This window comes from Phyllostomus hastatus, unplaced genomic scaffold (genome assembly GCF_019186645.2).
Source record: "Phyllostomus hastatus isolate PE091 unplaced genomic scaffold, TTU_PhHast_1.1 phas_contig_38, whole genome shotgun sequence".
NCBI lineage: Eukaryota > Metazoa > Chordata > Mammalia > Chiroptera > Phyllostomidae > Phyllostomus > Phyllostomus hastatus.
The window spans coordinates 31,247,725-31,260,059 of record NW_025333869.1 but is presented as its reverse complement, the minus strand read 5'-3'; the positions used below and the strand labels follow the sequence as shown (position 1 = coordinate 31,260,059).

General features: G+C 36.0%; 1 pseudogene; it reads left to right on the top strand.

Moving 5' to 3' along the window:
- Positions 1–1,614: 1,614 nt before the first annotated feature.
- On the top strand, positions 1,615–1,792 carry LOC123821205 (annotated as a pseudogene).
- Positions 1,793–12,335: the final 10,543 nt, after the last annotated feature.

Sequence of the window (12,335 nt, the reverse complement as noted above, 5' to 3'; positions counted from 1 at the left end):
CTTTACTCACATGAAAGCTAGCTGCCTCGCAGTTGTATTTGACTTCCTTTTCTTATTCTCCTGTCAATCAGCTGCCAAGCCCTGTCAATGTCCCTGCTTAACATTAATAACCACTACTACCTAATTTAGGCTTTTATTATGTTCTTACAGAATTAAATCAATAGATTCTAAATCCATGCTTTTTACCCTGCACAAGTCTGAACAAAGCACTCTTTTCAAAAAGACACATGCATGCCTCAGGTGTTGCCTATGGGATGGAGTCCAAGCTTCTCAGGATCTGATCCCTGCCGCTGCCCAGTCTTATTTTTCATTACCCTCTATATCAGCTTTACTATTGCTCTACAGGCCACTGCTTGTAGTTCTTACTGTATACTTCATGTTTTCATTTCTGTCTTTGGATTTCTTTCTCCTTTCACATACATAACCCAGCTCAGGTACAATTGCTTCCAGGAAGTCTTTTCTGAGTGCTACGTCTCTCACTTCTCAGCCTCCTTCCAAATTAGTTTAGGTGCTTTTTCTTTGAGGTCTTATCAGTCCCTCCTCATCCCCTATCATTGTACTTAGGCCAGACTGTTGTGGTTTTCTATTTAGGTGTCTGTATCCTTCCGTGAACTCCTGGAAGAAAAGGCAGTGTGTCTTATGAACTCAATGATCAGAATTCTTTCTGTCTCCGAGGGTGAGAGCAAAAAATGTTTTTTTCACATACAAAATGAGTGAATGTGTGAGTCTCCAATAGACTCTTTTTCAGTAAAATCATTCGTTGGTCAATAATGGATTGTATCTATTGGTACTTCAGGTCTGTCAATTGCTTATTTTTAACACAATCTGTTCAGCATTTCTTTTGCCCTGAAGGTTGTCTTTACAGGACCTCACAAAGAACATGTGTGAGTATTCACATCCATCCTCTATAGTAGTGGGAAGTTTCCGTTTATTCTAACTAAATAATTATGGATGTGTGCACCAACCTGGAATCTGAAACCAACCTGCATTTAATAAAATTTTCTCAAGCCTCAAATAAATAGCCACCATATTCACATATATAAGAAACAAAAACACTTAGAAAATCAGTTTAACCAGCAATATTACAATAGTCTCAATGGAGTTGATGTTTAATTTATTGCATAACTTTATTGGACAAGGAGCTTTTTTAGTCAGATATCAATATATGCCAATATCTCTTGTGTATTGATTTCCTTAATATATATATGTAGTAGAATTTATAATAGTTACTTATGGAACAGAACTGAATAGATATTGACTCTCCCTGCTTTTTAGGATTTGACAATGTCAAATAGATGATCTTAGCCCAATGTTTTATTTTTGCCGAAAATGATGTCAGTATGCTACTTATTCAAGTTATTTATTATCTTTAAATAGGCTGGATTTTTTTCTGAGAAGCTAATTTACAATGATGTTCTGTTAACATATAGTCTTTTAAGTTGAGCATTTCACTTACAGTTTGACTTTTGACAGTTACTAGCTCTATACTTTTAGATAAATTGCTTTCTGGACCTCAGATTTCTTATCTGTTAAATGGTCTTTATAGTTTCTTCTTTCACTAAAGATCTGTGCAATATCTCATAACTATTTGAGCAATTTAGAAAATAAGAACAGATTCTTATGTGGCAGGGGAGGAGATACCATGATCATGAAGGTGGTTTTCCTAGGGTGAGGCTTACCCATTGCACTGTGGGTGTGGTGACCGCTGCAATTTCCCCAAATGTCATCAACAGGAGTTTGAGCCTTTCAGAAAGAGAAAAGAAAGATCATATATTTGACATGCTTTTTTTCTTAAATTTTTATTTAGGAAATATGCTATAAAAGAAAGAGACTAATAGAATAATAACTTTGTGGTGGAGCAAGTAGGCTCAGTAAGTATGTATCTGACTTCACAGTCAGAATATCTGGATTGTCTTGCTGCACAAAGATTAACACAACTTTTTCATTATAGAGTATGTATATTTTTCTTTTGCATATGTTTATTGTTTAAATTCATATATTTATTTTGTGATGGAAGTTAATAGTCAGCAATGTTTGCATATGGGACAATAATTTCCTTTCTAAACCAAAGGTAAACTATATTCATTTTTTTCCCATTAAAGTATGGAGGTAAATTAGTTTCCCCTTTGTTTTTCTAAAATTGTACTGGACAAATGCATACTATAGTATATAAAAGAGTTATTATTGAGCTATATAATACAAGTACAAATATATGCAACAATACAAATAGTAAGTATGAGTGTGAGGGATGATAATTTTAAGACTGTATACATTTGTTATATTCCTTCAAAAATTGCATGATATAAATGCATTTAACACATTATTTTAAAAACTTGAAATAGAACAGTTCTATGTAAAGTAAAAACTTGAAGGTCTCCCATGTGCTTGTTCTTCCACCCTAGTTTCTCTCCCTGCCTTGGGAGGGATATACTAATGACCTATGGATGCAGGTTTTTAAAAATGCATCTTCAGACCATTTGTATTTATTTATATGTATGCAAGGTCTGTTCAGAAAGTATCCAGCCATGCAATAGGAAAGATAGAGACATTTATTGATGAAGACGCAAGATAACAAGAAACATTGTACATAGGACAATGACACCTTAGTCCCCTTCAAAGGAGGCACCTTGGGACCTTACACAGTTCTCCCTGTGTCTCTTCCACTGTTCAAAACACTGCAAAATCCTTTGTTGGAATCAGCATCAGCTGCCCCATGGTATTTTCCTGAATCTCATCAACTGTCTGAAATCTCTTCCTTTTCAAAGGTGATTTTAGTTTTGGGAAAAGCCAGAAGTCACAGGGCATCAAATCTGGGCTGTAGTGGTGCTGAGCTGAGTCACCTGGGTGATTTGATGCTTTGCCAAAAAACTCTGCACAAGACGTGATGCATGAGTGGGTGCTTTGTCGTGATGAAGCTGCCCATCACCAGTTGCCCATTTCATTGTATTGCGTCTTTCAACTGTTGAAGAACTTTGAGGTACTACTCCTTATTAACTTTTTGGCCTGGAGGGGCATACTTGTGATGGACAACACCTTCCCAATCAAAAAGCACAGTTTAACATGGTCTTGATCTTGCTGTGACTTTGCTGCACCTTCTTCTTGACCATATTTGAAGCGTTTGTGTCACACTTTTTTTGTGCTGCACTCCTTGCATTGTCTCCAAAAGTGTTCTGAATCATCTGAATAGTTTCTGAGGAGGACCATTCAAGCTTAACACAAAATCTGATGCAGATTCATTGCTCTGCTTGCTTAGTCATGTGAGCAAGACTCTTGAATGAGAGACCACACAGTGCACATTTTCACTCAGTGGTGTCTACTGCCCCCCTGACTAGTGCAATGAAGTTGTCATTGTTCACACATGCATATTCCAGTTCCACTCTCCTTGGCTGCCAGGTTACTTGAATGTGGCACAAGCCATTTTTGTTATATTAGTGATGGTTGGACTTTTACCAGACAGAACTCATGTGTTTATATATTTAGATGTTTTAAAAATACATGGGAATTTTTTCTTTTTTACTTGGTACTATCTGGAAATCTTTTTGTAAGCCACTATTTATATGTTTCTATAGTTCTTTTACTGAATGCAAAGGAGTTCATTAATGTAATTTATTTAGTTCTAAATATATTTTTTTGATTTTCCCCCTCCTTTTTGATTTCATGAAACAAGATATGAATTTTTATGAGTTTTATTTCCTTCCAGTGAATCAACTTTATGATGTCTGAGTAATAAGATTATTGACCTTAAAGCAGACTGTATTGATCTAGGGGATATTGTGCACGAGCTGTCAGTTTTCCTGAGTAAGAAGAGTCACATTTTGTGGAGCTCATATTATCAGTAGCTGTTGCTTATTGCACTGGCTTATTTGATAGTCTATCAAATTATGTTAAAAATTATTAAATGATTACTGGACTTGAAGACCTATCAGATAATTATAATATTTTTTTATTATGGTTAATAAACACTCTAAAATTTTTGGAAAATATACAAAACATACTGTTATTTCAGCACCCAGACATAACTTTTGTTATCCTTTTGGTGTATTTTTTTCTCAGTTTTTTCTGTTATTGTAGATGTATAAGCCTGGCTTCTGAAACCAGACATTCTGGGTTCAAATACTAGTTTTGTTATTTGCAAGTTGTATGTTTTTAAGTAAATTTCATAACTGTTCCAAACCTAAATTTCTTTATAAATAAGATAGGGGGGGTATTAGAACCTTCCTCCTAGAGTGTGGGAATCTAATGAAGTAAATACATGAAATGTGTTAAGCCTGGCATATAGTATGTATTCAGTAAGTAAGTAAACAATTTGAAAGACACTGCAAATAATTAGGTACCCTCTTTACTGACTTCATATTCACTATATTCTGAATGTCTCCATGTCATTAACTAATCTTCTTAGTTTAATTTTAACAACAAAATGGCATTTTATCATATGATAATATAATGTATCATTCATATAACAATCCATTATTATTGGGCAGGTAAACTAATTTAAAAATTATGCTACCAAAATAAATAGATTTATAGATAAGTTTTGTATTCTTTTCTGATTTTAAAAAATGAATAGCTAAAGCCAAGAATATATGACCTGTTTTAAGAGTTTTGATACATGTTGCCAAACTAAACAATGGATTTGATGGCTTTTAAAACCCCGGTTTTAAAAATTCAGTGATTTTAATTTAAACAATCATATCTATTGTATTATTTTACAGTGGGTGAAAATCTTGATTAATATTGTAAAATAATAGTGGCATGGATAAAATGTGGGGCATAAATGATGTAACACAAAAACAGGTGTCCAGTAAGTGTTGTTTTTTAAAATAATTACTTTGAAAGATGGGATATGAACTTGTCATGTTCACAATTGCATTGGTTAAAATGTTTTTGAAGCTATTCTTTAGCAATTGAATCAGACATGAACATTTTTATATATTATGGTAGATTATTAATTTATATAACAAAATGTAATCGAACTTTTAAAAAAATTGCATCAGTGTTGACTTAAAATAAATTATTTGCAACATTTTTGCTACTCAACATCCAATTTCATTCTTAACCATAAATATATATTTTTTTCCCAACCAGTGTGGCTGCAAAATATTTGGCCCTGGCTATAGGTTATGGCTAGTCCAAGCCAATTCTCAGGATGTCTTACAGCAATACAGGGTCTTAAGAACCTGGTCTGTCTATATGACTTGATTAAAAGTCTACTCAGAGGGTATATGCTAAGGCTTTTGCTTTTCTGATGAAAGAAGATGGTTATGGCTATTAACCTTTCTTGCTCTTCTTCCATTTTGTGAGCAGTGTTAGATCTAGGCAGGCCTGGGAGGAATGAAAATCACCAGGTGAGAAAATATCACCGTGGAAAGCCACCTGTAGACCTTACCCAGGAAGATTATGGTCTGGGGTCAGCTTATCAGGCATAACAGGATGCAGCTTTCACCCAGCAACCAGGTCTAGCCAGTCAGACTCTAATACCCCAACCACAGGTTTTTGCATTTAGAAACCCCGATCTAAGAACAACCGAATGAGTCCCAACCTCCCTTGGTTGGCCCTACTTTCCTCTTAACCTTCCTTGGTTGGCTCCACTTTCCCTTTTATTCCTTGCTAATAAACCCTGCTCTTCTTAGCTCACTGCGTCCATCAGGTTTCTTGAGCGACTGACCTAACAACCAGAAGATCATCTCAACATCACTGAGCTTCTGAATCCACTTCCAAAATCCTGTTGTATGGGCAGGGGCAAGCTCTCCTATTTATTTAAACTATTGATGGCTTTTCTCTTAATTGATTTGAAGGCATTTTTTCCCTAAAATGTAAACCCTGATGCTTTTACAATTGTTTTTAAAACATACTTCTTTAGAGAGTTGATCAAAATTGACTACTCTAGGAGTCTATATGACTTCATAAAAATATATTGGTTTTTAAATGAGTATTTCAAAGAAATTGTAGAATTTAGAGTTAGAAGGGACTTAGAGATCATCTAATTCATAAATTCTCAATGGTGGTTGTTCATTCAAATTATCACCAAGACTTAAAAAAAAAACCATGTTTAGATCCCATGCCCAGGCACTGTGGCTCAGTAGATCTCGGGTAGGACCCATGTACTTATATTTTTTAAAACTACAGGATAGCTCTAACAGATAACCAGGGATAAAGTTTACTGATCAATATCTATGCCTCTCAAACAGTGGTCTGTGGAATAACCTGGGATATGTAGATTTAGCAACAGGTTAGAATTTTGGAGTCTACATTGGGAAACTAACTTTATGCAATTACTAGACAAACCCAAGATCCTGGTAAACAGAAGGAAAAGTTATTGTAAATCCAACCTTACTATAACCGATTTTCATTCTAGAAAATTAAAATATCAAGAATAGAATTTGATAGCACTATTTCAACTTTCTTGTGCTTCGGTGAGAACTTCACCTCTATTTCCACTGCTCATAATTGTTCAGATTTTCAGAGTCTGCTGAGGTTTAGTCCAATGGTGTGGGTCTACTGTGTTTGAAAGATTAGTCCAATTCAATGAATGGAGGAAACTTGGATGGGCTGTTGGTGGGACATGGTGTTAGCTGTCACTATGCCCTCTCTAACTCCTAATTTCTTTACCAAAAGAAAGTGAATTAGCCACTGAAACTCATCTGGGAACTTTTTTTTTAAAATTTCAGTTATATGTACAGTTTCTTTAGAAATTCTTTCAGACCTCATCTAACAGGCCATTTGGTTTCTATTTAATGTGTTCTCAAATAATGTAGATAATTTCTTATTAATAAATAACTAGTCTCTAAAATTAGCTCCAGTAAGTTTGTATATGTAAAGTAAAGATTCCAAAATTAGTTCTGGGCCTGAAACAGTAAGAAAACATTTTAAATCTCAAATTGTGCCTTATTAAAATGAGGTTGCCCCACTCTCCTGATCTCATTCAGCTCCAGTATAGCCATTGTCCATTTTAAACCTGCTTAATCTTTTTTTTTTGTTAATTGATGGCTCATTCTAGGAAATGTTTTTGTGTGCATATATGTTCAGATACACAAATATATATGTTAGATATAGTTTGTGCATATATACATTCATACACACATTAGGCTTATATATGTGTGCACATATAATGGGTAGGGCTATATGCATGCACATAGTATATATAGTGTATAAAATCTGTGTGAATATATCTGTATATACATATACACACATGTATATATTTATTCTAACATACATTAAATAGTCTCCTAGAAATGATAGAAAATATTTTAAAGACATTTCCATTTTCCTCTACAACATTTCAAAAGCAGAGTCCTGGGCTGCTTGTAGCATTTAACGTATGCTTTAGGCAGTGTTAATTATAGGGGGTATATTTTATGTAATTGGATCTGAATGGCTGTGGTTACTCAGGATCCTGACTATGTTGTCCCTCTTATTTTCCTCAAGGCAGAAATTGGCAGGGAAGACAGGCTCCAAGGGACCTAGACTCTCCCCTTGGCTCTGTCGGTGTTGGAACCAGTTCAAGGCCAGTAGTCTGTGGCTAAGTAAAAGTTGCATCACTGGTTTCCATTCCATAGGCCCCTCCTTATTTGCCGAATAACCTGCTGGAAACCTGCCCTTCAGGCCAAAGGTCCAGGATCGGTAAATAGGCATCTTCCACAAAGACTGAAGCTGCGTTTCAGTGTGCTATCTGTGCAATACCCATGGGTTGGTAGTCTGCCAAAAACGATCTGATTATTATAGTCCCATGGAACCCAGGATCTAAATTCTTCCTGGCATCCAGCATCAGATGACCGACCAAGAAGTATCCCCTGGGTCATAGCCACAAAAACCAGAGCACCGGCCAAGTGCGAAAGCTTCCCTTCAGGAGATACTGGCTCTCTGGGGCACAGGACAGGGGGCATGACGATGGTGCCCACCAGCTGGACTGATGCAGAGGTACAGCATATAGCTGATATGCCCACCTGGAAAAATGGAAAAAAAACACCCCAAAACCCTAGCATTAAAAAAAAGAGAAAGATAGAGAGCATGCAAGAAATATATGGCACCTTCCACCTAGAGACCTAAATAGGGCTTGCTAGCTAGAATGAAGCAGAGGAGTGTATACATGGTACCAGCCCGAAAAAGGGGAAAAAGGGGAAAAGGGGGAGGAGCCTGCCAGCAGACTTCCAGACGTGTGCTAAATTAGATGATTGCCATTTAAGACACCTGGAGCTTTAGCAAGGTAAACTCTGGGAGCCCCTGGATCCTCAGAGTCTCCTGAGCCCTCCTGTGGGTGAGTCTGGCCTGAAGCCTTTTAGAACCTTTTCTTAGATTTTTATATTCTTGTAGGTCTCTGAATATGAGTCCAGCTGGTTTTTTAAAGCTAGATTGTAGGGGGCTTTTCTTAAAAGTTGGGCATGTTCGGCATGTGTGGCTCAAAGCCTTTGCTGCTTAGGCAGAAGCTTCTGGTTTTGAATTCCTTCCAAATTGTGGGTCACTGGGCAAGGGGTGGGGAGTGTGGGGACTCTCAGCTTTTCCTAACCTCTTTGATAGTGGGCTTTCTCTCATTTGCCCTGATGCCTAGGAGTTGCTCAGAGAGTTTTAGGTTTGTTTTTGAGAGGAATTTGTTCCATATGTAGCTGCAGATTTGGCTTCTCCTTGGGAGGAGGTGACTTAGGCACTTGGTCATCATGTATGTGGCCATCTTGAACCCGTCAAAAATCATTAATGTTTTAAAAAGCATTATTCCAGTTGGTATGTGGAGCAGAGATTAGAGGGGACCAAGAATTGTTGCAGGAAAACCAATTAGCAAAGATAATTTTGGCTTGGACTAGGAGATAGAAAGAAATGAACCAATTTGGAAACATTGGAAGATCTTTGCTTCAGAGGATTTACTCACAAAGTAATTGAGAATTGTGGGAAGTGGAGGAATAGAGTATCTCTTAGATTTTTGGCTGGGCATCTAGTGGTATAGTGACAGTTTATTGAGTTTTGGAGCATTACAGGAAGATAAATAGCCTTTCCTGGCTTGGTCTTATTTCCTTTTTAAAGTGTTTTATAGTAGCCTTTGTTTTCCCTTTATATCATCTATTACAGACTAAAATTTTATTTTGGTATGTTGTTATTGGATTAATAACTCTCTCCTTCAAAAGATAGTAAGCTTTGTTTTATCTTCTTCACTTAGAACATGGCCTGGCACATGGTAGGCTATTAATAATTGTTGAGTGAATAAGTGAGAATGTTGTCATTGAAACACAACAATGGGAAACCTCCAATTGGCTGTTGGACATAGATATGTCTGAAGGTAGGAAGAGAGAATGGGCTGCAGATATTCACCTGCAAGATGATGCAATCATCAAGAGAGAGTAGAGAGCGATGAGAATGAAGTGAAAGAAAGGAGGAGGAACTGGCAAACAAAAAAAAAGACTAACAAAATCTGAGTAAGGCCTCTGACTGTAAAACTGTTGAGTCAGCTTTATACCTCAAAGCTAAAATAAGCAGCTTTCCTTACATAAACTCCACAGAATTAAAGGGAATCACAATCTTCTACTTTAGTTATTCTGACCAAAAGCTTCCTTTGAAATTTTAATTTTGTGAAATGTATAAAACAGAAAGAAATGGATTCTTTAGTAAATGCATAGAGAACTTGGGGACTCAAAAACCATGTTTGATAAAAACTTATGGACAAAAATTAAACTACCTTCCTCACTGAAGTTGAAGGTTACAAGAATTCACATATGTATTAGCCATCTGTGGAATCTCTCCAGAAAATTACCCCTGAGAATACACCACTACTATATTGAGCCCAGGTTGCCTCCTCAAGTTCAAATGAGCATTAGTGGCTAATTCACTTTCTTTCAGCAAAGAAGTTTTTGTGTTACATCATTTGTACCACTGTTACTATATTGAGCCCAGGTTGCTTCCTCAGGCTCTTCCAAAACTGCAGTGAATTCCAAAAGTAAGATAAGCTTGATCTAATTAATTATAACATGTTCTACATAAAATAATGGTGTAATAATGAACACTTTTTGTGATTGATAACCTGTAGCTAAAGGAGGATAATTATTTGACTGCTTATCTGTGGAAGAGAAAAGTTAATGTAGATTTTCTGATTATATCACAGAATATATTTGTCATGGGAATGGGTGCAGAAGGGACCATAATTAGAGTCCACAGTTCTTTCATTTTGTGTCTACACCTACTACTATTACTGCCGTTAAGAATGACAACAATGAAAATGTTTTTGATGATGTTAGTAATATTTTGAGTGCTAAAGGACTCTGCTAATCACTTAAAATTTATTATCTCATTTACACAACAAAACCATAAGTTGGTATAATTATTTCTCTTATTATTCTTATGAGGAAAGAGAATATTTGATAAGTTAGGTGAATTGCCCAAGATGGTGCAAGTAATGAGTTGGTACAGGTGAGATTCCAGCATAGAACTGTTTGACTATAAAGTCCAGGCTCATAACCTTTAGCAACCTTTCTAATGGTTATTTTTCTTTGTTTTTTGTGCAATGATCAATCTAAAATTAGGTCTATAAAAATATCATGTAGAGGATTAGACTCAGGATTCAAAACCAAAGCACAGATAGTTCTTTAGGCCTGCTCTAAAAATAACCAGCTGTTCTTCCCCTTGCAGCTTTAGCCATAGTAGCCATCCATCCACAAGTTCTGGTTTGTCTAAGGAAAGCACCAGAGATCTCCCTAATGCTGCTTATGTGAATCTTTAAAATCCTATTATTGGTTTCTGAAGGCTTTCATCTATCACCCTCTCATGATAAATCTCTAACAAGGCTTTTGGTCCTCCTTTTACTTTCAGATTCCCTCATTCTCAATAAATATCTTAGTGAAGTCACAATTAATCTTGAGTAGCACATTAACCTTGTTCATATCAAAGTAACCCAGCAAGTTTTGCAGTTTTACATGTGATTAGAGACAGGTACCCTGCATGCTGTGAAGCTCCCTTTGCCATGGGCAGAAGGGTAAGGATAGCTTTCCAGTCTATGCTCCCATTTATCTTTGTCTCCTGGCCAGGCTTGAGTATCTGCAAGGCTCTGCTAGCCTCTTGGCTTTTATATAGCTCTGTTGGTCTCTCAGAATTTTTCTCTCTTACCCACTTATCATCTGATAAAATCCCTTTGTCTTTTTCCATTTTCTTAAGTGCTTAATAAACTAGTTTGAATAAAAATTTAAGCTCCTCAAACTATATGAAAATTTTAAAGCTTTTATCTAATTGATGTTAAAAAAATGTTCCACTCAATGTCTGAGTGGCTGGATTTTCCTTCAGGGAGCATTGTCTTTTTGCATTCAGAAACTCAGCTAATAATTCATAATCACTATGCCTTCAAATGTAAGAAGGTGATTATTTCATCAAGATTCCACTAGAAATAATCCCTTCAAACTGTGTAGTTATCAAGTTGCTGTCTTCAATAGCAGAAGTAGCCATGTTCAGGCTCATAGGCAAAAGCTTTCTCTGTAATATGATTGGAAGGAGACATAAGGCACTTCATCATTCAGGTCTATTTCTCTTGTTCATTTGCCTTGTAACTTAAAATTTCCACCATTTTATAACATTTCAGGTTAAGGTATTAGAAGCCCTCTTACAATATAGTTAAGTAAAGTTCACCTTTAAGTCATTAATGGCTATTAATGTGAAATTGAGATTTAGTTTTGAGTCACTTTAATAACTCAAGAAGGGCAAGAAGAGAATAACAGAGGAACAATAAGATAAGTGTATATGGGCTGGGGTGTCAGGAAAGTTGTACATCAGGTAATTCTACATCTGGAAGGCAGGTTTGAATGGGGCACCTTAGTGGGCTGTTCAGGAGACTCAAATGAACAATGAGGTTTTTCAACTTCAATGAGTTTGGGGTAGAGGAATATTTAGAAACTTTGAGGGTTAGCGTAGAGAACCTGGAAAGACACTGAGGTATCTATGTCTATTTCACAATTCTGTCACAGGTTCAAACTTATTTTAAAATGGATAATTAAATCCAATACTTGTTTTTTCTTATTATTGTGATTAGGAAATCATGGTAAGGTCAAAGTGAAGACGCTGCAGTATTTGATGACATTGGCTTGGCAATATATGCTCCTTATACAATGTTCTAAGTGAAGCTTCATATTTGATGAAACCAGAATGATGCACATTCATCAACTGGGAAATTTTCATGGACCCTTATGGAGAGTGGTGTGGAGAAGATCCCTAGATTCAGTTAACTAGTATGTTTCACTAGTATAAAGCCTCATAAAATATAGATTAGATGAAAGAAAAACAATATAATATGTGGAATTTACAATGTGGAGAATTTCTTTTTAAATACAACATTTAAAGATGAAATAATGAAATAGAGAGCAATTGCGTAG